The 27,150-nt window shown below is 41.8% G+C and overlaps 1 protein-coding gene across 1 annotated transcript in view; it reads right to left on the bottom strand.

Annotated features, from left to right (window-relative positions):
* Positions 1–26,836, bottom strand: part of Mct1 (Monocarboxylate transporter 1) — a 62,980-nt gene extending 36,144 nt beyond the window's left edge. Inside the window, exon 1 of the mRNA XM_065219052.1 lies at positions 26,234–26,836. The gene's annotated coding sequence lies outside the window, so the exon portion shown is untranslated. The remainder of the gene's footprint in view (positions 1–26,233) is intronic.
* Positions 26,837–27,150: the final 314 nt, after the last annotated feature.

The raw sequence follows: 27,150 nt of genomic DNA, 5'->3' as shown, positions 1-27,150 counted from the left end.
TTTTGAAACCGATTTGAAAAACTCCGCCAAATTTTCTGCTACTTCCGTAGGCTCTTCAATAGTGATTCCATTGACAACCAGGACATGTCGATGAAGATCCCTTTTGCCGCAGAAAGCGTTCATTTTGCGCCACATTTCACTGACCGGACATTGTGGGTTGAATCCGGATACAAAATCATCCCAAGAATTCTTTTTTGCGTCTCTGATAATCTTCCTTGATGCATTTCGTGCCTTTTGAAATTCACTCAAGGCTTCGTGCCTTCGAGGGTCGTTTTCGTTTGTTCGTTTGAGTTTTCGGAGTTTCTTTCGTCTCATTCTGATCACAGAGTCAACCTCTTTGTTCCACCAATGAACAGCTTTTCGTCCGATTTTGCCGGTTGTTCTTGGTATACTTTTCTCCGCTGCATGGATAATATGATCGGTTATTTCCTCGACGGAGAAAGAGTGATCTCGGGGCATCTTTTCGAGGAGTATACTTTCGAATTCTTCCCAGTTTGCTTGATCATGCAACCACTTTCTGCGGCGATGGAGGCTTGATGTATTAAAAGAAGTTCCGACAATAACCGGAAAATGGTCGCTGATTCGGTTGTCTTCGTCCACTTTCCATTGAAGTCGCGATGCCAGGTCCATTGAAACAACGGACAGGTCGATTGCGGAGGTATTTCCTGTACGAGGATCTTGTCGCGTGTGTTCACCGTTATTGAGAATGGTCATATTGTGTTTTGCAGCAAAGTTCTCGATGATTGTTCCTTTTGGATCGGTTTTTGCCCCTCCCCAAAGTGTACTGTGGGAGTTGAAATCCCCCAAAAGAACAATAGGAGTGGGAAGTTCGGTGATCAATTTGTCTAGTTCGTCTTCTAGTTGCCTTATTGGAAAGTGACATGGAATGTACACAGAAGCGTATGTAGCAAGAACCGGGTGGTCAACGCGAGCGGCGACGACTTGCAATGGTGTGTTCGAGCGTATGAAACGGTAGGGTACTGATTTGTTAACTGCTAAGCCCACTCCGTTTTGGGATGCCGATGTAGGTCCTGGCAGGATAACCCATTCGTATTCGGTTCGATGGAACCGATTCATCAATTCAATTCGGGAAAGTCGTGTTTCTTGTACAGCTATTACGGTAGGTTGGTACTGTGCTACCAATAGTTGTAGTTCTGCATAACGTTCCTGGATACCGTTTACGTTCCATTGAATAGCAACACAACGTTCTTGTGGACGATTGGATGGGTGGGGTGTAGATGGTGATTGGCCGCGTGTCACTTTAGGATGGTTTGCACTGAAGACGCCGTTATGTCCACGACTTGACTGGTGATGAGCGTGAGCTGGGAAAGCAGGCCCCCCGCGCCGACTGCTGCCAAAGGCTCTTCAGTACATTCTGGGACATCCTTGGTCAGGGTCGGTGCAGGGAAAGGCCTAGGGTTATACAAACCTATTGAATCGCTGAGGTTGCCACTCCATCTCTGTTGGTGTTTTAAACTGCAGTTTTCGTCTTCGGTGTTGAGGTGTGGTCTACTGGTCAATCTGTCTTTTTCACTACAAACGTCAAGAAAACGTTTGTTTCCGTTCGAGTTACTCTTATAAACAGATGTAGCTTTTGTTGCAGTTAGAGGAAACTCATTCTTGTTCCTGTAACCAGAGGGGCCGGGTTTATTAGCGTTGGTAAATTGTAGGTGATCGTATTCTTCTGCGCTGGTAATTGCTTCAAGCGGTAAGGCTAGGTAAACCATGTCAGCGGGTGAATAAGTTTCACCAGTGGGAGGCGAATTTGAAGTTTGCACCATTGGCAGATATGATCCGGAACTATTTGGAGTGTAGACGTCCGAGACTCTTGAGCACTGAGGGTTGTCCGCTAGTTCCTGTGGGGGTATGGCTTCCGCACCAACGGGGCCCCAACTACCCGAGGCGTCCGTCGTCTGTTGCATATAGGGGAAAGGGTATGTTTACCCATTTGCGTCCCTGTGGTGTTTGAATTTGTTGATGTGTGGATATTATTTAATTGTTGGTTTTTGGTTTCTGCTCCATGGTTGTCTTGGTGTGACTTCTCATCGTTGATCGTTTTGACTTCAGCAATTGATGTGGTATCAGTCATTGTTAAAAGCGAAAAGAGAACGGATTGTTTTTTATAGTGTGACGATGAGAAGAGAAGTACGGTGGGTGGTATCAATTTTGCATTGCAGAATCGTCTTCTGACGATCCAAAAAGGTCTGTCGGCATAACAAAAGCACTGGAATTGTCCGATTTGGAATGTTGTTTTTGAACTTTTGTTTTCGGGGGAATGTTGGTGTTGTCCGCAATAGACGAGCACGATTGTTTAAGCGATTGATGAGATCGTCTATCATTTGAACGCGATCGTTTGGCAGATTGGCCTCGCGTCTGTGACCGCTTTGAAGAACAGCCTCTGGATCGGTCTTGCCTTGGTCTAAGTTCGCGTCCACGACTACGGCTTCGGTTTCTACGTTGCTTGGACAGCTGCACATTTGGTTGGTTTGTGAGATCTTTGCTGATGATTTTGGTGGTTGTGTTGGTTGATTTGCTTATTGGAAGGGCAGGAGGTTCGTCACTCCTGGTTTCCACACTGGTCTTTTGCAGCAAAGCGATGTATTGACCTTTCATTTGGTCAAGCTGAGTCTTGGTGGTCTCGTAAAGGTTCCGGTACATATCACTTTCTTTCCTCTGCCTTTCCAGTTCAGCTTGCTGCTCCTCGAAGCGTCTCTCCCAGTCTTTCCTCTGCGCAATCATTTCATCACTTTGTTTATTTAGCCGATCTTCCATCTTTTGTGCGAACTCTTGAAACTTTTTCTCGCTTTCGGCATGTTGTTGGTTTTTCTGAGTGGCGTTAGATTTCAGGAGTTCGTAATGCCTTTTTACTGCATCGTATGACATTCCGCGATCTACTCTGAGCTTGGCGATGTCATTTTCCGCCACGTAAAACGGGCATCTCCGGCTAGAAACTGGATGGTCGTTAGTATTACACTTGTTGCACTTGGCAGGTAAATGGCAGAAAACTCCTCGAACAATCACATGTTCCCCGGAGCATGTTCCACACGTATCTTTCTTTGAGCAGCGTAGTTTTGTGTGCCCAAAATTCCAGCACTTGTAGCATTGCATGGGAGCTGGATAGTAGGGTCGTGTCTTAACTCTGAGGAATCCGAGGTATATGTAATGTGGAGTGTAGGTTCCAGTGACGCTCAGAATCATCATGGGGGTGTTGATCCTTTCCTCTCCGTTACCCTTCTTGGTGATCCGTCGTATTTCTACAACCCCTTGACCATCTAGGAGTTCCATGATAGCCTGGTCGGACAGCTTAACTACATCTGGGCAATGTACCACAAATTTGACGAAATTATGTATCGGATTCTCCTTGATATTGATAGGGGTTCCATCGGTCAGTGTCTTCATGTTTTTTAATTTCAGCACCTGATCCATCTTGCGAACCTTCAGGACGTAGCGAGTTCCCCGGTTCTCGGGAAAAGCCCCTTCAATTTTTCCACAGCAGCTGGTAACAGAAACGCAAACGATACCTGGGTTCTCGGGAAGTTTGGCGGGCTCTACCGGTTGCAGTTGAAGAACGGTCAATTGTCCACCTTCGCCTGAAGGGTCCATCCATTTTGGAATTGTTCGTCCTCTGAATGAGCCATCGAACATGTTGCCAGCTATAGAAGTTCCTCCGCCGGGATCCCAATCAGGGGGGGTATCCCAATCCCGTTTCATGGTTGGGAGATGATGATTGTGGTATTTGCTGTTATTTGCTTTCAGGTAATTATAACTATCCTGATCAATGCCGCGATCACACCCGTCTACTGATTAGACCGACTAAAATAAGAGCACTGCCCACAGCGAAAAACAAAAACGGGTTTGCTTCGATTTCACAATATGTCGAGGATGTATTCTGTATTTATTATTTTAATCTTGTTTTGCTTCCGAACAATTGCTGTTGTGGTTTCTGCACAGGTCTCTTTTGAGAGCAAGATAATGTACTCAATATTACCCCCACTACACTCTCACTGTGATGCAGAATCCGACTTTTAAAGAGATCGAAGTCGATCGTGCTTTTATAGCCTTTTTTCCGTTTATTTTTCTTCCGCACCGGTCACACTACAACTATCAACAGTAATGATAGTGTCGAATGGCCATGGCCATTGTTAGTGCACCAGAGAAACCAAGTTTTTTAACCAACAAAATTATGGAATATGTCAACTGCGGTGTAGATAAACACAGGATTTAATCACATTCGATTAGAACAACAGGTTACGGTACGGTAACTAGTATAAAATTTTGAAATAGTTCCAAAATTCGCGTGCGAGAAGATAAAAACTCTCTACAATTCGCGCGCGCGTGGAGTATCAAACCGATGTTGCATTCACACTGAAGAAGTAATAGATGACTTACGCAAACTCTTTGGCAATCCGGAAAAGCTATACACTTAAAAAAAAAATCATATAAATTTAGGTGCTCTGAGACTGACATATACGAGCGTCATTTTTGACATAAAATTAAGTCGTAATAGATGCAAAACTCAGCTCAATCAAACGTACTTTTCGTCGAGTACCGAACTTTTCAGTCTCGGAGCATTTTATTTTACATGACATGTTTGTTTAGGTCTCATTCTGTAGGTCAAAGATGGATTCTGTCACGTGTAAAATTAGGTATTTCTAAGTGTGTACTCAAGACGCTAGTAGCGAAGGTCCGTAAGGCACAAGCACCGAGAGTAGATAAACTTGAAACCTTTCTATACTTCGGGATCACCGGTAAGCAACTCTGCGACTGCAAGACCACTTATGTAACCCAATGCTGGTACAAGAGCTGGTTAGCAAACTTCCGTCAGAGTACAAGCTAGATTGTGTACGATTTAAGCGGGGAAAGATTGGAACTCCGCTCAGGATATTCACGGATTTTACTAACGAAATCGTGTCTGAGGATTCGGAGGTAACGGACTTCATCGGAGCTGAGCCCTCGGCTGACCCTGCGAGAAATAAGTCGAAGAAGAAGGAATATGTGCACACTCATGATGCACAAAGTATGCGGCTAAACGGAAGACAGCCTTCATCACAGCAGAAAGCAAGATTGCCATGCGTGGTCTGCAGGAGAATCGATCACAAGGTGAGGTTTTGCGATGACTTTTCTAAGCTAGGCTTGCAAAATCGGATGAAGATTGTGGAGAAGTATAAGCTCTACACAACGTGCCTAAATGACCACGGAAAAACACGGTGCACGTTCAATGTCCGCTGCAACATCGATAATTGCAAAGGTTGACACCACCCGCTACTACATCGAGCCGAAGAAGTCATCCAATTAGCTCACGTCGAATGCAACACTCACCTTCGGACAGGATCTGTCATTTTCCGAATGGTCCCGATCACGCTGTATTACCATAGAGGTAACTCTAAGACCAGAAGGTCCCGAAGAAACGTGCTCAACTTTTTGGATCAGCTCTGGTACTATCTTCGGTCCCAAGCTAATCGATGCATCCCTCGAAACATAGGAAAATCCACTAACCCCTCATTTTATCTGTCAAACATTCATAGCGAATCAAAACAAACATTGTGTAGTACTAGAATTTCGACTAGAATGGGGTACATTAATCGATCTGCTTGGGACCAATAGGCTAGTCAAGCAGTGAGCCAATTTAAAATCGTTAGTTTCCACTGGTTGGTATTACGGTGTATACGCAGTGGAGTCCGTTGCCTTTTTGGACGAAGGTGCATCTGCTACGCTGGTGGAGAACGCTCTAGTGGACGAACTCAACGCCGAAGGTGTACCGGAGCCGTTGGTGGTAGTATGGACAGCGAACATGAAGCGGCACGAAGATCAGTCGATGAGATTAAACCTATCGATATCCGCCAGGGAAAGTACAACTTTCGCATGCGCGTACCGTTAGAGAACTTTTATTACCTCAACAAAGCATGCGACGAGATCGCAGAACGTTACGGACATCTGTGGAACCTTCCAGTCGTAGACTATCATGGAGAAGCACCGAGGGTGCTAATAGGATTGGACAATTTACACCTTTTCGCAAATTTGGAGTCTAGAGCCGATTGCGGTTCGCTACATTCTCGGTTGGACAGTGTATGGAACAGATCAAGAAAGAACGTCAGCTAAGGCCTTCGTCAACCACCATGCGATCGAAATCGTGAGCAACAAGGAACTCCATGAACTGTTGGGTGCACAGTATACGCTGGAAGAGTCTTGTACGGCGACTGTACCAATCCTAGAGTCGGACGAAGACCGACGAGCTCGGGAGATTTTGCGGAATACCACAGTGCGCGTAGGAGAACGCTTCGAGACCGGGCTAATCTGGAAGTATGACAATCCTACATTTCCGGACAGTTTCCCTATGGCAACGAAACGACTGAAAGCGTTAGAACGGCGACTCTAAAAAAATCCAGCATTGCGAACGAATGTCTTTCGGCAGATAAAGGAGTACCAGGAAAAGAGATATTGTCATAAGGCAACGGATGCTGAGCTGGCAGCCACAGATTTCACTAGAGTGTGGTATCTACCGCTGAACATCGTTTTGAATCCCAAAAATCCAGAAATGGTGCGCCTGATATGGGATGCTGTGGCAACAGTTAATGGAGTGTCGCAAAATTCCAATTTGCTCAAGGGTCCCGACATGTTAGCTTCACTCCCTAGTGATCGTCAAAGTCCATGTCTTTTTCGGGTTATTGTTAAGGGTGGAGGGGAAGAGGTTGTTAAGGGGAAGGGGGTTTTACATGCACGTTTTTTCAAGTCTCATTCCTCATTGTGGTGGACACGTCGTGATCCACCTGCAAGACCTAGTGCCACGCCGTCCGAAGCGGTAATGAGCAGAGGCAGGACAGCAGCGCTGATTTATATCTTTTCATGTTCAAGCAGAATGATGTGCAACCAAGTGGTATTCGTTTATGATGACTTGGTTTGGGAAAAGGCTTATTTCATGAAAACAGTGATAAAATTATCATTTGTACATTTTCAATAGTTTGAATACAGAAAAATTGGAAAAAATATTTATTTGAGCAGGTTCGTAATGTAATATCCTATCGATTGGCGTGTTTGGATTTTAATTTCATCTATAAATGGCAAAGTTACAAGCGTTAAAAACCTAACACTCCTTCACCACACATATTTTTTGATTTGCACCCCAGTATAGCCGACAAAGACGTAGTTCTACGTCAAAAAATACTGCTAGACGGTCTAGCAAACAATGACCATGAGCGGTGGAACGACAGCAGAGCTCTTATATAGTTTTACAGGTTTAAGCAAAACGATGCACAACCAAATGGTACTCGATTATAACGACTTGGAGGATGTTTATTTTATGAAAATAGGGATTTAATTATCAATTTTTATTTGTATATTTTCAACGATTTTTTTTGGGAAAATACAAAAAGCATTTATTGTAGCAGATTGTGAGAGTTTACTTTCGATTGGTGTATTTGGATTTTATTTTCATATATAAATGACAAAGTTATAAGCGTTCAAAACCTTACACCTTTTCGTGACGATTTACCCCCAGTACCTTCCCGTAAGACGTAGTCTATGTCAAAACAGCAAATTGTAATCTTAGATGTTGTGAGGGTTGTCCAGACATTTCGTCAATTGAGGATTTATTGTCACAGCAAGTAGAAGAAAAAATGATTGATCAAATGTCATCCAAACAGTGGGCAAGCACTGATAGATTCGAAAATTAGCCTGACCATGATTGGCCGCCCACGGTTGCTATTCTGTTATTGCCAGATCAGCTGTAATCACACAAAGCTTGGGACTAGCATTCATCCTGAATGTGTAAAAACTGGTGATCTTAAGCTAGGCAATACCAGCGCCGGTCGCGCCCGATCGCAGGTCAAGAAAGGAATGGGTAGGAATGTGTTGACGTGACACTCGCTTTGATGGAAGCCGAGGAGTCCTCTGCACGAGGAAGAGGGTTGGGTTTGCAGCAGGATTCGTTTTGGTAAACGATAAGCTGAATTGATGTCCTATCGATCATATAACACGAAGGAGCTTCGTATTGAACCCACGGTTTTCTGCTCAGTAAGCAAAAACGTTTGACACTGGACAAACGAGCTCCTTTTTAATCGTCGAGTTGTTGCTATGACCATGTAGTCATATTAACAAACACAGCGATTGATGAATCTTGAATGTGGATAGGCCTAAGCTTAGACTCATAATGTTCTGCTCAATAAGCAAAAACGGTCGCTCTAAGGCCACCGAGGCCCTCATATCACATCTTACCGTTATTCGTGCCCGTTTTAGAACCTGAAAAGTGGAAGAGTATTTACGAAAATGGTGGAAAAACAAACCCACTGCCTTCCGGTGGGAATTTAACCTTTCAGTACGGAAGACTTAATGTTATCATCAGCCTGATTCCGAAGCGGTACCGCAAAACGGGGGGAAATTGATAACTTTTTAACGATAAACCTAATTTTTTTCTCAACGATATGTCTGGCAAACAAACAAATACCTCTCAAACTTGCACTAGCGAATGTTTTTTTTTCTGAAGTACGGATTTAGTTGTGAAATTGTATGGTTGGTTATTTTTTTTAGAATTAAACTTGGATTAAAAAGTAATTAACAATTCTGGGTGGAATTGATCATATAGTTGTTTATGCAATGCAATATTGAGACGTTAGCATTTATACTTAATTTGTATTCACTGAAATATAATCTGGCGTTAAAATTTCAATCAAATTTGTGGTTTAACTGTATACAGCTATCTCCCGAACAACGTGTTACCCACTGAGTTGAACCCACCGCTTTTTCTCAGCAAGGTTTCAACCAGTCTTTCTGATTTTTTGCATGTGAGTAGGGTCAATGGAGAACTAGTTACTCGCAGAAAATCAGAGTGCGTAATTGAAAACCCACCGAGACAAAGCAAAGCTTCAAATGAATCGTTCTACTACTTTGTAGAACATTGCACTGGTCTATTTAAAATAACTCGTAAATTAAATGAACTCTCTAAGAAATCAGTCAAAGCTAAGTAAAATACAGCTAAAAACATCTTCCCGATCCACCGTAAATCTTTTCCGGATGGCCAATTTCACTGTTCCGCTCCTCTCCCTAACCTGTCACGTGTATCGCCTAGCTCTTCATGCGTGCTAAGTATGAAACAAAATAACACGTCTTTCCGTGAGTTGATAAAGCAACCAAAACAACATCCCGAAATATTCAGTTCCACTATCTGGTCGTCAAATTGAACTTTAATCCCGTGTAGGGCTCCGGCAAATCACGCCCCATTACACCTCTTCCAGTTCCGGCTGTATGACCATCGTTGATAGCTTGTTTACAATATTTTTATGACGCCTTATCTGGGCCACTGTTTCTGCTGCTAGCTGGTGCTGTTCCTCAGTGTCGATTTCGCTTGTTCACGCGCATCATTCATCGGTCGATGATCATGTGTTACTCGTCCGAAGATAATCACCCATTTGCTTCGACACGTCCATAGGTCCCCTCCCGTATTGACATCTATAATAATCAAACAAATTTGCGTGCTGTTCCATCAACTCGACTTGAATGAGACACACACTCGCTGCCATTTAGGGATGATAACAACAATCGCTGCTGTGGATGAGGAAGTCTTGTCTACTTTATTTGTACAATCGAAATCTCGTGTCAATACCGGCGGTGATAAACTGGCCACCCTAGTGAACCGAAAACGAAAGTGTGACGGCAAGCACGCAGCAGCACCGAAGTGCGATTTGTTTACCTCCTTGGTACACCACACCTAGCGTCAAAGTAGGCATCCTGTCGAACGACGATGCTTTCAGCTGACCATGCTGCGCTGCCGGCTGCCGCGCAAGACCAAAGAATGCTGTTTTAAAAATATCGCCCCCATCGTTGGCGTCGTCGTCGTCGTCGTCCGTCCACCGTCACGAATTGGGGTGCGCTGCAGTGCACCCAACGATTTTCTTTGTACGGAAATAGAATCACAGTTTTTTTTCCGACGAATGACGAACAGCCTTGGAGAATAGTGCGTTGCAATGAGAGTGCAATTCTAAATGTCCGTTTTTCGTACAGAGAGGCACCGTTGTTTGCGGGTGGACTTATAGCCATTTGTACCTTAAATCAGCCGAAATAGGAATACCGGCTAAAACTGCATCCGCGAACAACGGTACCTCTCTGTATTGGGGACACATCGGATTAAAGAGCTGTCACTTGCTCTGTTAACAGCGAATCCTGTTGATTGTTCAAAATTCACGCCTTATCTGTCCGATACGATTGGTTACTGTGACATCTGCTAATGTTTTTTGTAATTTCCCTATTATTATTCTCGGCGATTGAAATGCACATTGTGAGTAATCAACAAAGAAGGCTTTTGTTGCCGACCGCGCTTGCTTGCTGACCAGAATTCCAAATGATAAGCACATAGTAGTAGAGCGGAGTAGGCGGTGAAACTGATCGGTTGGATTCGGTCGTAAAGTCTACATCATAGGGTGCTAATTTATTGCTCATTAGCAACTATTAAACACTTGAACGAGGTGTTTCCGAGAGTCTAGTAAGTACCGCAGCAGCACCCGGCAGCGAACTCGAGTGCCCTCGTGCGATGGCGGTGGCGGTGGCGGAGGCGGAGGCATCGGCTGGCGGGAGGAATGTTTGCGATCCGTGTCAATACAGTTTATATTTAGAGGCAATCTAATCGAGGCTTCTGATAGAGAATGACTTTGATTAGCTGCTGAGTTGAGCCTGCGCGGTAGATTGTAGTGCAAACTTTAATGGATGTAATAGTAGGCGAACAATTATTGATATAGATGACAGGTTGAGGTTATGAGCATTGCTGCCTGACGGTTTTCCAACAAAGTCTTACTAATTAAGTCAATAGGGTAGCCGTACTAGTTTTCGAGGGCCAAAACATTTTATTTTCATGCAACTAACACACGATTCGTCTATTTTGAATGCATCTGACATTTTGACAATGTAAAACTCGCAGTATGTGTTATTCATGAATTATATGGAAGGATCGAAAATGATTACGCGAAACCGAACTTTTTTTCAGTGCGAACCTTATCTTGAGGTACACGGAGATGAAAAACTACCCAAAAGTTAGTACACAAGTTTTGTTCCCTCAATTCCCGGGTTCGGCCCAATAACATAAATTTGAGTAAGTCGCATATTAGGTTTTGCACCGTCGGGATTAACCTCAATCTGATGACAGTTCAGTGGTACTGTTTACGTGGACTTAGTCGTTTTTTTTCTTGGGTAGATTTTCTCGATAATTTTTCAGACTGCAGTGAGATGTAAACCACACTTCTGCATTGTCCACAAGCAACATCCTTTGATCCTTTCATCGCGCTGTTCCTCGACAATTTTCAAGTTAAAGTTCGGTAATTTAGAATATTTAATTTCGAAAAAACGACTAAGTGCTTGTAAACAGTACCACCACAAACGAAGTGACAGACGACTAACTGGCGAAGAAATCAATTAAAATAATGTGGTTCGCTGTAATAGAATTTTCTTAGAAGCTTGTGCCATCAGCCACTAGATGGGCTAGTATTTTTGTTTTGATTTGAACAAAGTTGATTTTGTGTGCAATATGATCTTTGACAGTGTGCAAAGAGTGTATCATTTTGTCATTTTTTTATGCATTTCGGTTTAGAGTAGAGTGAAAAATATAGAACCAAAACATTCTAGTACATTTAGTGTTGCCATGTGGTACAATCCATTAGTAGTGTTGCCATGTGGCACAATCCAGTAGTAGTGGTGTTGCCATGTGGTACACTGAAAAATTGCATTAGCAGGTGCGTCACCAAAGTTTTCGAGCCGCTCCGTCTGTCACTTCGTTTGTGGTACTACCAACAATCAATACGAAACTAACGATTTTAAATTGGCTCACCACTTTAGTAGCCTATTGGTCCCAAGCAAACGATTAACGTACCCTATTCTAGTTGAAATTCTATTACTACACTATGTTTGTTTTGATTCGCTATGAAAGTTTGACAGATAACATCAGGGGTGTGTGGATTCATGCAGAACATGCAGGGGTGAGTGAAATAGCTTGGGACTGCTTGGGACCGTTGTTCGGGTACTGAGTGAGCCAAAAATAATAATGATTTTCTTCGGGACCCAGTGGTCTTAGAGTTACATCTATGGTACTACTGAACTGTCAAAAAGGTTCAGCCTATTAACACTATGTTCATTCGTGACGTCACGCTGCAGAACCTAATTAGGTTCTGCAGCGTGACGTCACAAATGAACTCAGTGTTAATAGGCTGAACCTTTTTGACAGTTCAGTGGTACTGTTTACAAGCACTTAGTCGTTTTTTCGAAAAAACAAATTCTAAAATTTCCGAATTTTAACTTGAAAATTGTCGAGGAACAGTGCAGTGAAAGGATGTTGCTCGTGGACAATGCAGAAGTGTGGTTTACATCTCACTGCAGTCTGAAAAATTAACGAGAAAATCTACCCAAGAAAAAAAACGACTAAGTCCACGTAAACAGTACCACTGAACTGTCATCAGATTGAGGTTAACCCCGACGGCGCAAAATCTAATAGACGAGTGCACGGGTGAACTTTTGTTCATCTACTGAAAAAAATGACACAACAGCCCCTGTTTACGAAAAATGAACACATGATTATTACTAGCTTTGAAACGGGCCTATCAACTTTTGTAAACAACTTGCTAGGTTCTTTTCACGAGAACCGAAGTATGCCCACACAAACCAAGAGCACTATCGGGAAGGGGAGAATTTCCTCTACCCAATGGTGTAGTTAGTCTGCGTGGGCGTATTCGGTTCGCGCGAAAAGGGCTTAACAAGTTTTGTACAAAAGTTGATAGGCCCGTTTCAAATGTTACGCGAGTATTATTCATGTGTTCATTTTTAGTAATCAGGGCCCCGCTGTTGTGTCACTTTTTGTGGACTGAATGAACTCAAATCCATCCGTGCACTCGTCTATAGTAAAGAGCCTGAATTTATAAAGAGACGACATGTCAAAATTGGAACAACCGATTATCTGTCAAAGTCATCCTCTTTATAAATTCAAGCTCTTTAGTCTATAGTAGTTTACATTTAAAAACAACAAAAAAAAAATAACTTACTCTTAAGTATATTCTACCCTAAATTCAGTTTAATTCTCGTAAACTTGAGAATATGCAAATTACTTAAAAGTAACTCATTAAGCTGTACTATACCGTTGGGTCGAATCTCCCGTTTATTTTCTGGCAACAAAAACGAGTGCAAGTGAGAGGCTCAACTCAAAATTAAGTGAAAAGGATTCAAATCTTGGGTAGTATTTTTTCTCCGTGTAGGTTTTTAAAACAACGCTGACCCTCAAGTACCCATTAATGAGTAAAAAAAACAGAAAAGTGGCTTCATGAAATGAGTAAAACTAAGCTAACTCATTAATGAGTATTTGACGTGTACGTCATAAAATGGGTAGCCGGCGCCGGTGGTGCAGTGGTAAGCGTGACTGCTTTCTCACCCCAATGGGTTTGGGTTCAATCCCAGTCGAGGTCGGTGGGATTTTTCTGAGGCATAAAAATCTCTGGTAACGTCTTCCTTCGGAAGGGAAGTAAAGCCGTTGGTCCCGGCCCATGTGTGTTGATGAATGGGTGCGATATCCTACGCAGGTGTGGAAGCTGCCTTCCTGCACATTCGATTGCCGTCAATGGATGGCAATCGATGTCCGTCGGTGATTGGCACTAGATTGCGGAACAGAGACCGACGTTAAATAAAGGAAAGAAGAAGATAAAATGGGTATTTTGTACTCATCGTGTTTTTCGGTACTGGGTAAAAGTACCCATTTTTTGGAAAAAAAAGGATTTATAGGGCTCATTACCATCAATAATAAATACGTCAAAGTTCATCTTAAAATCATCAAACAAATCACTTTCTTTATTAGTACAAATCAAGCAAAAATCAATGAAATATTTGATCTATAGATTATAGCTGCCGATGCAAGTTCCCTAAGCTCTGCTTTTGTCGGTTTGTTGCGGTAATAGAAGAGATTTTTTATGGGATACTCGTCCATCCTATTCTCCTCCTGCACTTGCTCTACTTCCATCGGCTTAACATTCGGCAAATGGTCATTCTATTGTCCAGCGTCTGATTTTCACTGTTTCCTGAACATGGCGGGCAGTAATCATTCGCTGAATTCCTCTTTACAAAGTTGTGCAAAATGACACCACCACTACTAGAATTCCAAAGCTGTTTTCGATGGTCCTCCTGGCTCTGGACAGTCGTTGATTGAAGTTGGCCTGAATTGGAGGTAGGTTAGCACCTGGATATTGCCGGAGCAAGTTATTTTTAATAGGAAATGCTGCATCCCCAACAATGAAATACGGGATAACTTCATTTGAGCCTGGCAATGTCTACACCGTCTACACTGATTGACGACAAATAAATAAATAAATATATAAATAAATAAATAAATAAATAAATAAATAAATCCAACTCGCCATTCAACAATCGCCTTCCATAATCAGAATATTCGGACTTTTTGTATTAAATCTTTTATCAAAACAAATGATTAAAACGTGATTACGCTACTGTCAAAACGCAACGCATGATGCATGATTGTGCGTATGCGCTGCGTCAATGTGTCCGTCAGAATTTTTAGTACATGACGAATGCGTTGACGGTGATGGTCACGGTGACGGACTATTGTGGTTGGCCCTTTACCCACATGCCTATGTTCGACATTTTTTTTATTTGTTACTTTTTTTACGTTTTCACTTTATTCCAATGGTTTGATACATGGACCATGAATGGCATATTTATCTTTTTAAATCTCGTGATTTAAAACAGCAAAATGCTTTTTAAATTTTGACTTCGTATTTTTTGTACTTATAAAAATTAAAAAAAAAAATCACATAAACGGAATTTTTTAAGAACAAATGTATTCATTTTTGTGGCGAGCAAATATATGTGAGAAATACGTAATCAGCAATGCGGAGATTTGTTTTTAGTGTAAGATAAATACAGGCATATATTTCCGACACTAATACAGACTTTTTAAATCATCTGCCAGCCCTGCAAACGATTAAACTGACGTATGTCAGAGAAAAAGCAGACCCAATCTTGATACCCGATCCAGGTTGGATCCGAACATAAACCTTGTTTGCGACAAAATCTGGATACCCTTTAACACATACATCTCCTGAAATATACCATCAACAAGCGAAATATTCCGCAGAGTGGTGGACTTTTTTTTTCTTGCTGAAAATACAACCTTTGTTTACATTAGAAGAGCTTAGTCCGAAAATCAATGGCGTGTGGCCGCAATGAAAATCCGGATCTCTCGATCAGAAAACATGATAAAAAGCTTCACAGCGTTTGAAAATCGTTTTATGCTCGTTTGACAACAGCTAGAAAGACGGGAAGTGGTACAAAAATGGATTAGATGAACCACCAAAAGGACTTCAAGGTGAAATAAATATAACGAAGGAGGCCATACTTCGAAGCATCGACAAGGAATGAAGTCATTCAAGGTGAAAACTGTGCCGAAACTGTTGTACACACAGAGTTTAGATAACCGAAGTCGGTAAAATTTTACTGGGTTTCTAAACAGCTGAGTTTTCAGTAATCAACCCTGTTACTTGTTGTTGCTTTTACTGAGAACTCTGTAAATCGCAGAATCTCTGAACTGTCAAAAATTACCGTGTTAGTTAGTACTAGTTTTGCTGAATTTTTCAGTTAATTATTTGTTTACATAGTTTTTTGCTGAGTTTTTCAGCATTTTTATTTTAGCTTTTTGATTAATAAGTCAGTAAATTCATCAAAAAAAAAAAAATATTTCTGTTAATTTATTATTTGTTTGTGTTCATTCGATTAAAACATAGCTATTTGTAATTGGGGACTTTTTTTTTATATATTTTTATTAAGGAGACTTTCAGCCGTTGGCTCGCTCGTCTCCGACTAATTGGGGACTAAGTTTAGCGGCAGATTAACCGTAATGCTGTTTTAACCTCAGGACTGCAACGTCTGTCATCTGCGAACAACTCGAGTGAAGCCATATTTATCTGGTGCTCTGGTGCTAATTTGACAGCTCCTCCTTTTCCTCTATAATTAAGCTTGGTACATGTCGTGCCCCGTTGCGGACAATAGATGAAGTTTTCTAGATAACGTCATAGGAAAGCATGGTTCACGCAAATGGTGCCCGTATATTCGAAAACAACTAAATATTTTTTTTAAATTATCCATTGCGGGAAAGTAAGAATGGTTGCCACCTTGCTGCATTTAATGTTACATGGTTGGAGCTTAAATAAGTTATGGATCACAAGCGCTGCTGATGTTTTCGGCAGTTTCAATAACTGGATCGCATTGCAGGGGGTTGGTTTTAACTAGTCCAGATTGAGTGGTCAGAGGTTCCTGGTGGTTTGGCCGGGTGGTGGCTCTTTTGATGTGCCGAATTGCGTGCCTAAGTCTGGAGCTCTATAACAGGAAATTTTAGTGACATTTCTTGCTTCAAATTAACTTGAACATCTGGAAGTCAATGCAGGAGTGCAGAAGCTGAAGCTGATCGTGGTAGTCGATGCACACCTATGTTGACTTCCAGATGTTTCACTGATTTCACAATGGTTTCCTGTTTTCACTCGGAAATTCCCGACGTCAAGTGCGTGAGGTTGAATGGAGGAGGATGACAAAAGAAATCCTAGATTTATTCAAGTTTTTTTTATATAATCTTTATTTTTGTGAATCGATTCATATATGATTATATCTGAATAAATCATCTATAATCTCCAAAATTAAAATTATCGTTTTTTATCGATCACATCCCTATAATATCGGGTTACATCTCTAACTATCTCATGACAGATTACGGTATTTAAGGACGCCGCGACGCGATCCAATGCGATGTAAACATTGTGATTTTGTCGTCTCTTTCGTTCTCCCCTCGGTTCTCCCACTGTTTGAATGGTTGACGAAGTGATGGAGAAACACATTGCCTCCCCTGTACACATCATTACTAGATAAACATTTCAAAAGATCCTATCTGCATTGATCGATTCTCTTCATCGACTTTCTCTTTCGTCAATAACCCAGCTGTAAAATCTTTCCCTGTTGTATTTGATGTTTTGGATGCTAGATAAGAGCCTCCTTTATCAAACTATGTGGTAGAATTAGCGTGGTGAAAAGAGAAAGTCGATGAAGAGAATCGATCAAAGCAGATAGGACCATTTGAAATGTTCATCGAGATTAGTGGTCGTATGGGGGAAGAAACCAAAGCTGCAGCTTTTTAATCCTATGGTAAAATCCATAATCAAACAGCATACTGTGCGTGAAACATGGAGGCCGTCGTACTATCATTTCACTCCACTGATTTGCAAATCAAAGTTGGCACTCGTGGAGAATAGAAGAACTATGAAAGTGATGATGGTTTCAAAATTTTCCACGGGGAAGTATACGAGTGCAATCTTAAAATGCTTTTATTTTGAAAATGGAGCATTTTATTTAAATCTGGTTACTGCTACAGTGGAAGAAAAGCGGAAGTCTATGTTTACACCTAAAAATCTGAAAAGAAATTATGTTTTCTGTATTATATGTCTATTGAGTAGTCCTGAAGTTTTCTACTAACGTAGCACTAACCAGATATAAATAAAATGCTCCAGTCACAAAATAAAAGCATTTTATGATTGCACTCGTATACTTCCCCGTGGAAAATTTTGAAACCATCATCACTTTCATAGTTCTTCTATTCTCCACGAGAGCCAACTTTGATTTGCCAATAGAGTTAGCATCGTGATCACTCGTCTAGTTCACCTTAGTGAAAATTCCCATTGGGGGATTGCCGCAAAAGCTCAATGCAGATGTCGCCACTGCATGACGATGATAATGTTGACAGACTACATATAAAATTCGTGAAAATTAGCATTAAATCATAATTTTCATCAAGCCTGCGTAAAATTCTTCCAATATAACATTCGAATTGAAGAATAAAACGTTTTTACGATCAGACTGATGTGCATTTTTGACTTTTCCAGGGTAACTTTCATAAGATATATTAATTTCATTTCACGGTTCCATCAATGCTGCATCGTAAATATGATGTAAACAGAAGTAAATTGCTCAATTACTCAAAATAAAAATGATTTGTCATCTTGTTATCACTTTGAAGACCATCTTGCACCATTTTATAGTATGGTGCGAGTTGAGCAAATCAAGTTCCGGTGCATTTTCCGTCGAAAATTGTGAGTATCAATATGTTTGCTTAAATAAGGCCAAATTGAACATTTATTGAATATTGGTGTCCTATATAACCAATTCTCTATTACCACCAGCATAATACAACCTTTTCTAAGTAAATTTACTTAATTTCCACTTTCATCTTAGTGAAAATCGCACATATTCACCAATTTCCGAAAAATGCAGCTGCGCAGAAGGTAACCTCTCCCTGTGGGTGCAAACTTGTTATGCATAATTTGCCTTCCATACCAAAATAATAACAAATAGTTTTCAAACACGTTTTCTTACACGATTCAAGCAAAGGGAGGATTTTACGCAGGCTTGATGAAAATTATGATTTAATGCTAATTTTCACGAATTTTATATGCAGTCTGTCAACATTATCATCATCATGCAGTTGCGACATCTGCGTCGAGCTTTTACGGCAATCTCCCAATAGAGAGGAAGTAAACAGTTAAAAAGGATGCAAGACAATGGAAAACGAAAAGATCAGGACGAAGATAATGCCACGGCTTGGAGGTGTTCCAAGTCAAAGGCGGAAGTGGTTGTGAAGGCAAACGAATTTCTGCTGAATGCTGGATTTCAGAAGTATTCGGTGAGGAATGGAGGATCCTATGAAAGACATTTGTTGGTTGGGAACTTCATACGAAGAGCTTTGGAGTGTGCTTCTGCTGTAGATGGTTGGGTGAATGTAGAATTTGGGTGGGTTTATGTTATTTCCGCACAACTTTTTGAAAATATGAGCTATGAGTGGTCCGAGGTGCGATAATGAAAGTGACAGACAGTCAAACCATAATACACAGTACACTGAAGTCTTTTTTTACACGGTTTTTTTTACGCGGTTTTTTTTACACGGTTTTTTTTACACGGTTTTCCACGATTTACACGGTACGTTTTTAACGATTTCTCGACGACGATACAACCTATCGACTTGATTCCAATCACATTATCCGTTTCAAGCTATTTGTAATCGAATGGCATACTTAAAAAAAAAAATCACAATTTTTGGTGTAAATACAGAAATTTTTAAAATATGTCTATATGGACCATATTATGCCTACAGCCGATCATTTCCGATAAAAGCACAACCTGCTTTATTCAACTCGACACTCGGACGCACACTTGCAACTAGCCTTGTGGAAGCCCCTGATCCTATCATCGCAGTCGAGCCTATGCTGCCAGCGTTCAACAGTCGTCCCAGCCCTGCGTTTGAGTTAGGAGAGGGGGTCTTCCAAACTCCAACTGTAGGCAAGTATAATCAGCAAGCAACAACTGCTCTGTCTGAAAAATTCTTGGTTTCCAGAGTGCCATTGTATATGTCTGCTCCTCGACAATTGTGGTCTGAAGATAACATTAACAGTATACCAGCCCCACCATACCAGAAGCCGAGACGCTCCACAGAAAATTCACCGGAAGAAGCATTCAGATCCTCTGATCTAGTTTTGCCGAAGATTGACGACTTACACCATTATGATGAATCAACTTCTGTTTGTTTACTGGGACGCACTGCCGTTGGCATCATGGAAGCCCCCGAGCCAACCGCCACAGTCGAGCCATTCCCGCCAGCGACCTGCAGCCGTCCCGGCCCTGTGTGTGGGCCTGGTGAAGGGGTCTTCTAACCACTCGTTTACGGCAAGTATGAACTCGTCCATGTGAATTCAACTGTTGATCCGCCACTTCGTTTCAGTTCATCTTCGCTTATGGCCACCGCTTCGAGCCTTTCTACGTCAGGTGATCTTTCACTGCCTGATAGTTCACCGTTCTCTCGTGCGGATCCTGGACAAGTTATCATTGACACGGCTCGCACAGAACCCTCTAGCGGTTTACGTGTCTACTATCAGAACACCAGGGGGCTCATGACTAAATTGGACGATGTTTATCTGGCTGCGCTTGACGGGGAATATGACGTTTATGTATTCACGGAAACTTGGCTCGATGGGAGGATCAATTCAGTGCAACTGTTTGGTGAATCTTTTACTGTCTACAGATTAGACCGTAATTCATCCAACAGCATTCGTACTCGCGGTGGTGGTGTGCTCATCGCTGTTTCCAACGAATTCGCTTCCTGCGTAATCTCCAACGAACTATTTACTACAATTGAAGCGGTTTGGGTTAAGGTCAACCTCACTTCGCGGGACATCCTCATTGGAGCGGTGTATGTTCCCCCTGAACGTCGACATGACTGCACCACAATGCAGCTTCATCTGGATGCTACAGAATTTGCATCGTCAATGGCTGATATAACGGATGTGCTTCTTCTACTTGGTGATTTTAATCAGCCTGGGCTTAGCTGGTCACGCTCAGGCCAGGGTTATGCGTTTCCAGATCCGATTGCATCTTCAACTACTCCTGCCAGCCGCTTGCTTGTTGACGGCACGGCTTTTCATGGACTGAGCCAGATAAACCTTGTTCCCAATTTCCAGTCTCGTTTTCATGACTTGGTTTTTGTTAGCGAAAGTGCACTTCTGGACTGTGTCGTCGTTGAAGCGCCTGATGTCATCGTTCCTCTTGACAATTTCCACCCTGCTTTGGATATATCTATCGCGAACGGATCTCAAATTCATTTTGATGAAACCATGACTGCCACTCGGCTCAATTTCCGGAAGACCGATTTCCGTTTGCTGAGTCGTTCCTTGTCCCGGATCAACTGGAACGTGTTGAATGACCTTGATATCGATACAGCAGCCGCTCGATATAATAGCCTTTTGCGCGACTGTGTTTGTGCTTCAGTACCGAAGTGCCAACCTCCAAGAAAACCGCCTTGGTCTAACGCTACTCTCCGCAACCTGAAACGAGTGCGATCTAGAGCTCTCCGTGCTCTCACTCATCGACGATGTACCCTTACCAAGCGAAATTTTTCAATTGCCAGCAATGATTATCGCCACTACAACAAGCTTCTTTACAAGAGGTATGTAATTCGTACTCAACATAATCTGCAATGCCACCCCAAGGGATTCTGGTCGTTTGTGAATACTAAGAGGAAGGAAACTGGACTGCCGTCAAAAATGTTTCTCGGCAATGACGTAGCATTGACAACTGAGGACAAATGCAGCCTATTTGCTAGGCACTTCTTAAGCGTCTTCTCGAATGACTCCCCATCGCAAGCAGAAATTGAGCGAGCCGTCCGTGATGTGCCAACCGACGTCGTAAACATGGATGTTTTTGTCGTAGATGTACAAATGGTTCTCTCTGTGATGAGTAAAACCAAATCATCATTTTCACCAGGTCCGAGTGTTATTCCATCTGCAGTCCTAAAAAAATGCTCCGATATCTTAGCTGCTCCGTTGTCCCATAGAGGTAACTCTAAGACAAGTAGGTCCCGAAGAAACGTGCTCAACTTTTTGGCTCACCTATGGTACTATCTTCGGTCCCAAGCTTGTCGAATCACCCCTCGAAACAAAGGAAAAACCAATAACCCCTCATTTTATCTGTCAAACTTTCATAGCGAATCAAAACAAACATTGCGTAGTACTAGAATTTCGACTAGAATAGGGTACGTTAATCGTTTGCTTGGGACCAATAGGCTACTAAAGTGGTGAGCCAATTTAAAATCGTTAGTTTCGTATTGATTGTTGGTTGTCCTTGCTCTTCAACCTGTCACTTCGTCAACAGAAATTTCCCGCACTATGGAAACGGTCTACTATTGTTCCCTGTTTTCAAGAAAGGAGACAAACGCAATGTGGAAAACTACCGTGGGATTACCTCGCGTGGGGTTGAATCTAAGGTGTTTGAGTCGCTGATAAATGAGAGATTGTTTGCTTCCTGCAAGCATTACATAAGTACATGTCAACATGGCTTCTTTCCTGGCCGCTCCGTGGAAACTAATCTCGTCAGCTTTACGTCGTTCTGTATGGAAAATGTATGCAAGAAACTTCAAGTGGATGCCATCTACACTGATCTTAAAGCTGCGTTTGATAGAGTTGTGCACGACGTTCTGCTAGCAAAGCTTGAAAAAATTGGATGTTCTGTTTCCTTCTGCAGCTGGCTTAGATCGTACCTCGTGCAACGTGAAGTTACTGTATGCATTGGAAACTACTCATCGTACTGTTTCTCGAACAGATCAGGAGTTCCACAGGGTAGCACTTTGGGACCAATGCTCTTCTCTTTATTTGTGAACGATGTAACGTTTATTCTACTACGAGGAGGTAAATTGTTTTTTGCCGATGACTTGAAGATTTATCTAGTCGTTCGAGGCTATGCCGACTGTTTAGAACTACAAAACCTTCTTGAAATCTTTAATGATTGGTGTGAACGTAATTTTATGGTCCTGTGCATCTCAAAGTGCTGCGTAATTAGTTTCCGTCGAACTAGGACTGCCGTTTTGTTTGATTATAACGTTGCTGGGACTGCAATTCAACGAGTCGATCACGTTAAAGTCCTCGGTGTCATGTTGGATGAAAAGCTCACATACACTCGCCACTTCTCAACCACGATCGACAAAGCTAATCGACAGCTTGGATTCATGTTCAAGATATCTAAGGAATTTCGTGATCCTCTGTGTTTCGTCATCGTTTGCTGTTGACCAATTTTTAATTTTTAATGAGTGACTACATTTAGATTTAAGTGTTTCATTGAGACTATCAAGTCAGATGGACTATAATAATAATAAATAAATAAATAAATTACAAATGGCATCAAAATCCGATTTTTTAAAAACATTTAAGCATGCGGAAAATCAAAATCTCGTAGGTTTTTTTTTACACGGTTTTTTTTTTACACGGACCGTATCCCCCGTGTAAAAAAAGACCTGAGTGTATAAAATAAGATGCGAGAACGGTTGGATAATTCTGACTCATTCAAGATTACCGATGAATAGCGGATGAAATTGGAAGATATTGTCAAGCGCGTGTTATTATTCTTTACGAATCGAAGAAATCCACAAAAATCGAATTCCAAGTTTCTGTTTTCCGGGAGCTGTGCTTCGCGATGCAAGTAGATTCAAAAAATGAAAGGCTGTATTCCATGTGGTAAATTTTCACTTTCATTTAACATTTTGAAAATATATTATAATGTTCGAATATCTCTCTGTTGTTGATCTTCCCATTTTTGAGAAGGCGTTTGTCATAAGTGATTCCTGTTCTGTCGGAAATAAGTCTGGTACAAAAGCAGGTTTATTTGAAAATTTTCCATCTGTCAAATTTATGTGAAAATTCACTGCGTCCACAGATAAATCTTAATTCTATATCAAATCAATCTACAAAAAAATCTTTAATTTTTCGCATCTAGGCTTGCATCGCACATCATCTTTTTGCAGGAAATCTTCAGAATCGTCATCAATCTTTTTTCTATCTACTCAGCGTGAGCGCAGCTAACAACACCAAAACAAAATCTTTCATGATTTGCGAAACGTTGTTGCAACTTTCTACGCTGGATGATGGAATGGCCAGTGTAGCAGCAGCACCTGCCGTCCTGGAAGCAGTAAGGTGAAAAATAACAGCGCAGTATCACGACGAGCAGCTCCAGCCGGATGGTATTTCTGGTTGCTAATATGTTTTAGCTTGAGCATTGATCTTCCGGAAATAAGTCCACATTCAGCTGCTCTCTAGATAAATGATAGATATAGTCAGCCCATACGATAGGAAATGTGGTCGGGTTTTAGCTCTGGGTTACGATTGTGATTACGGAACTGGAGGGTATCATGCATCCGGAAGGAATGAGATTTTTTTTATCGAGGATTAGAGCGATTAGATTTCATGGCGGAACATTTTCTTCATATCACAATCGGTGATGTTTGGAATGTGCGATTGATTGAGTATTGGGTATGGTTATGCATGCAATGTTGACCATTTTCAGCACTGTAGCGAGTTCCCAAATTTTGGTATGCGCAGTTATCCGAATGTGTTAAAGCAAAATCTTAGGCAGAATAATGTGCTGCTTCGTACAGGCTTTAGGATGTGCGCTGAGCTGACTATCGTTTGAGGAATCCATGGTTGGACTAGTCACGGTTGTTGCGGTTTCAAAAAATTGGATTGTGTCAACAACAATGAAAACAATCAAGTTTTGACACATGTGCACTGCGTAGGCGCAGAGATAGTACTGTGTTGCCAGACCCTTTAAATAACATAAAAAATAACCATGAGTGCCAAACAGTGCCAATGCCACGTTTTCTGGAATTGTCGGGACATTATTGTATGGATGATTCCAATGTTGAATACTCTTTTGAAGCAACTAGCTTCTAAATGGCCATTGCTTTCGTTGATCATCAACTTTGAAGTTTAAAATTAATAACGTTTGAGAGCGTGGTAGTGTTTTGTCTGTTCGTGTATCAATTTAAGTTTCTGTTCTCCCATCGTTGTCCCTTCCCAAGTCCCTCTTTTTATGTTTCGTGGCAGTTTTAAACAACCACCAGTTATTTCGAGAGAGATCGAGAGCACTTTCCCGTCACCGCACTGCATCTCCCATGGTAAATAGTCGAAAAACAGCCATTTAACGGCGGTGGAGATAAATATATGAACCGCATCCTTTTGTACCTTTTCATGATCCCTTCTCTACCTGTTAATAGATTGTAGCCCGTATCCTCGAGTAAGTCGCGAGTATTCGGACCCCTATTTTATAAACTCTATTGTTAAGAAACATTGTAAAACATAAAATGAATTTTGGCTCCGTAAAGCTTCCGTATTTAAACCTTGAGAAATGAATGAATTAAAAAAAAGCAGTGCCAATGAGTGTGCACAGGCGTACCCAAATCTAGAGTGACCATCCCCTTGCATTATTTCAATAGACGATCGATGTCGCCATGGTGAGTCAGAAGCAGAAGTAGTTATCGTACGCGTCAGGATTTCCTTATCAAGGTTAATCTGGGTCTGCCAGTTTTGTATTTGCTCAAGTTTTCACGGACTTTTTACTGTCTTACATTTTTAAACAGCAGCCGTTTCTTCCATCGAGACGAAAATAAACTTGAATTGCTGCTTTATTAACAGTATTGATTGAAAAAGTTGTAGGTATTGTGGTGAGTAGTATTACATTTAGATTATATACATTTCTTAGATATTTGGAATACAGATCATTTGAACAATTTGCCATTTCGTACAGATATCAGATATCCACTCAAACATGCGTAGGCAGTATCCGAAATCATAACTGAAATCGTCCCGAACCTGCCTCGTCGGCAACGCCAGCAAACTCCTTTAAATTGTCTGGATCTCGGTCTGGAACGTTTGAAGTCTTCGTTGTATCAGCGTGATTTATTGCAACCCTCAAAATTCGAAAAATCTTACAACAGCTTCCACCATTGGGAAATTTTTCAAATTTATATTTAGCATATAGTGGCGCTCCAGCCGGTGATCACACAACTATGAAACGAGGAGTGAACCTGCAGCCATTTCAACTCAAATGGAGGCAATAACAGCATTTGGAGAGCCGCTGAAGTTGGTAAGTCATGGATCTCAACGTCATTGATCTGGAATGGATGGACGCATTGGATCTGTGGCCAAAACTACTTGCTGCCCACGCTGTAAAAGGTGTATCTTTCCAATTTCCTTCACGATGATCACCACTTCTCAACTCCCGAAGTTTTTCAGGGCGGATTGGGTCTCGGCACAGTAACCAAATTTCGTCCGGGTGACAAGGCGTGTTAGGACTTCTCGAGAGTCCTATTTGCTGGTCAGTGGATGCGTGACATGGATTCTATTATCTATATAATCTAATGTATCTAGCAGAGATGAGCCGTCATTGGACTAGCACCACTGTCTTGCTCCCTTTCTTCCAATTTGTGGTGCATTGGATGCGAACCCACTCACGCTCACTGAAGTTTCCGGTCACCACAATTCCCTTAATTGCAAACACGCTCCTAAATTTATATCTAAAATCATGACTGCTAAATCCATTGAACCTGTCTTCGACCGTCTAGCCGGCATTATCGAATCGATGACTTGACGCAACGGTGGCATGTGCGTTTGCATCTACGCCCTCAGATTAAGTGCACTGGAATCGATTTGGATCGAATGGGATACCCCAACCCATGTGCTTTTGTGCAGGTAGAATCTAATCAGTTGCGAGACCACGAGTCCACTTTACGGGCTTGAGATAACGCGTGATGAGGAATCTTATGCAACTACCACCTAGCCGAGTTACGGTGCTTCTGATATGATTGTTGTCTAATTCCAAACACTGATAAATCAAAAACTTGTGAACATACCCAGCGTCGATTGACTAGAGCAATGGAGCAGATTGTACGATTATCAACAATGTAGATTGATCACATGACACTCGCTAACATCTTCACAAATCACTCTCACTTGTTTACATTCTCCTGCCACTCTGGAAAATGACGCCTTAGATCAACAACAATAGGTCTTCTGCTTATTGGAAGCGTCTTCCTCGCACCGGTTACACACAATTGCCGGCGAACAAAGTTTCAAAACAACACCGAATTACAATTGTAAACTAAGTTCGAATGATGAAGCCATCAAATATTGACATGAACGACCCACACGACGAAGCTATAAACTTGTTTTTTTTTCAAAACCGCACAAGTGGGCAAACGTCACACGCCACATGTATATATTTATGTGTATCTATATCTATTTCGGGAACGTCGCCGGCGTCGTCACGACAACGTGCACTCGGTTTCTGTCTGCTTCCGAAGCGCTTCTTCTTCTCGTTAAGGGTGAATTTCACGCATTCCACCAAAGTCCGCGAAGCCTACTAATCCGGTCACGATAACATCGGCTGCTGTCGACTCAATCGTAGTAACCGCACCATTATTATCATCATCATCATCATCACTGATATCGTCGTCGTCTTTTCCTATCCGAATGAAAGCGCGTCGTGGACTGCTCTACCAATGGTCGGGCGTTCGAATCTGAAGCGTCAGCGGCTTTCGGTTCGGTTTTTCGCGTTTTTCGGCTTATTGCGCGAAAAACTCACTGCGCAGCTTAATCCATGGCTGCACGAGGTTTTCGGCTGGCCTAGCGATGTGGTTCTTGTGTTTTTTTTTTCGCTGAAGAAATGAGCGGGAACACGTGCGAGCACGACGGTGCATCGTGGGACTACGTTGTGTTCGGTTGTTTATGTTCTTCGTTTCTAGATGAAAGAGACACAAAGAAAGTGACG

Source organism: Ochlerotatus camptorhynchus, unplaced genomic scaffold, assembly GCF_037179485.1.
Source record: "Ochlerotatus camptorhynchus isolate MF236.1 unplaced genomic scaffold, CSIRO-AGI_Acam_v1.1 ptg000098l, whole genome shotgun sequence".
Classification (NCBI taxonomy): Eukaryota; Metazoa; Arthropoda; class Insecta; order Diptera; family Culicidae; genus Ochlerotatus; species Ochlerotatus camptorhynchus.
The sequence above is the reverse complement of the archived record's forward strand: the minus strand, read 5'-3'. Positions and strand labels throughout refer to the sequence as shown.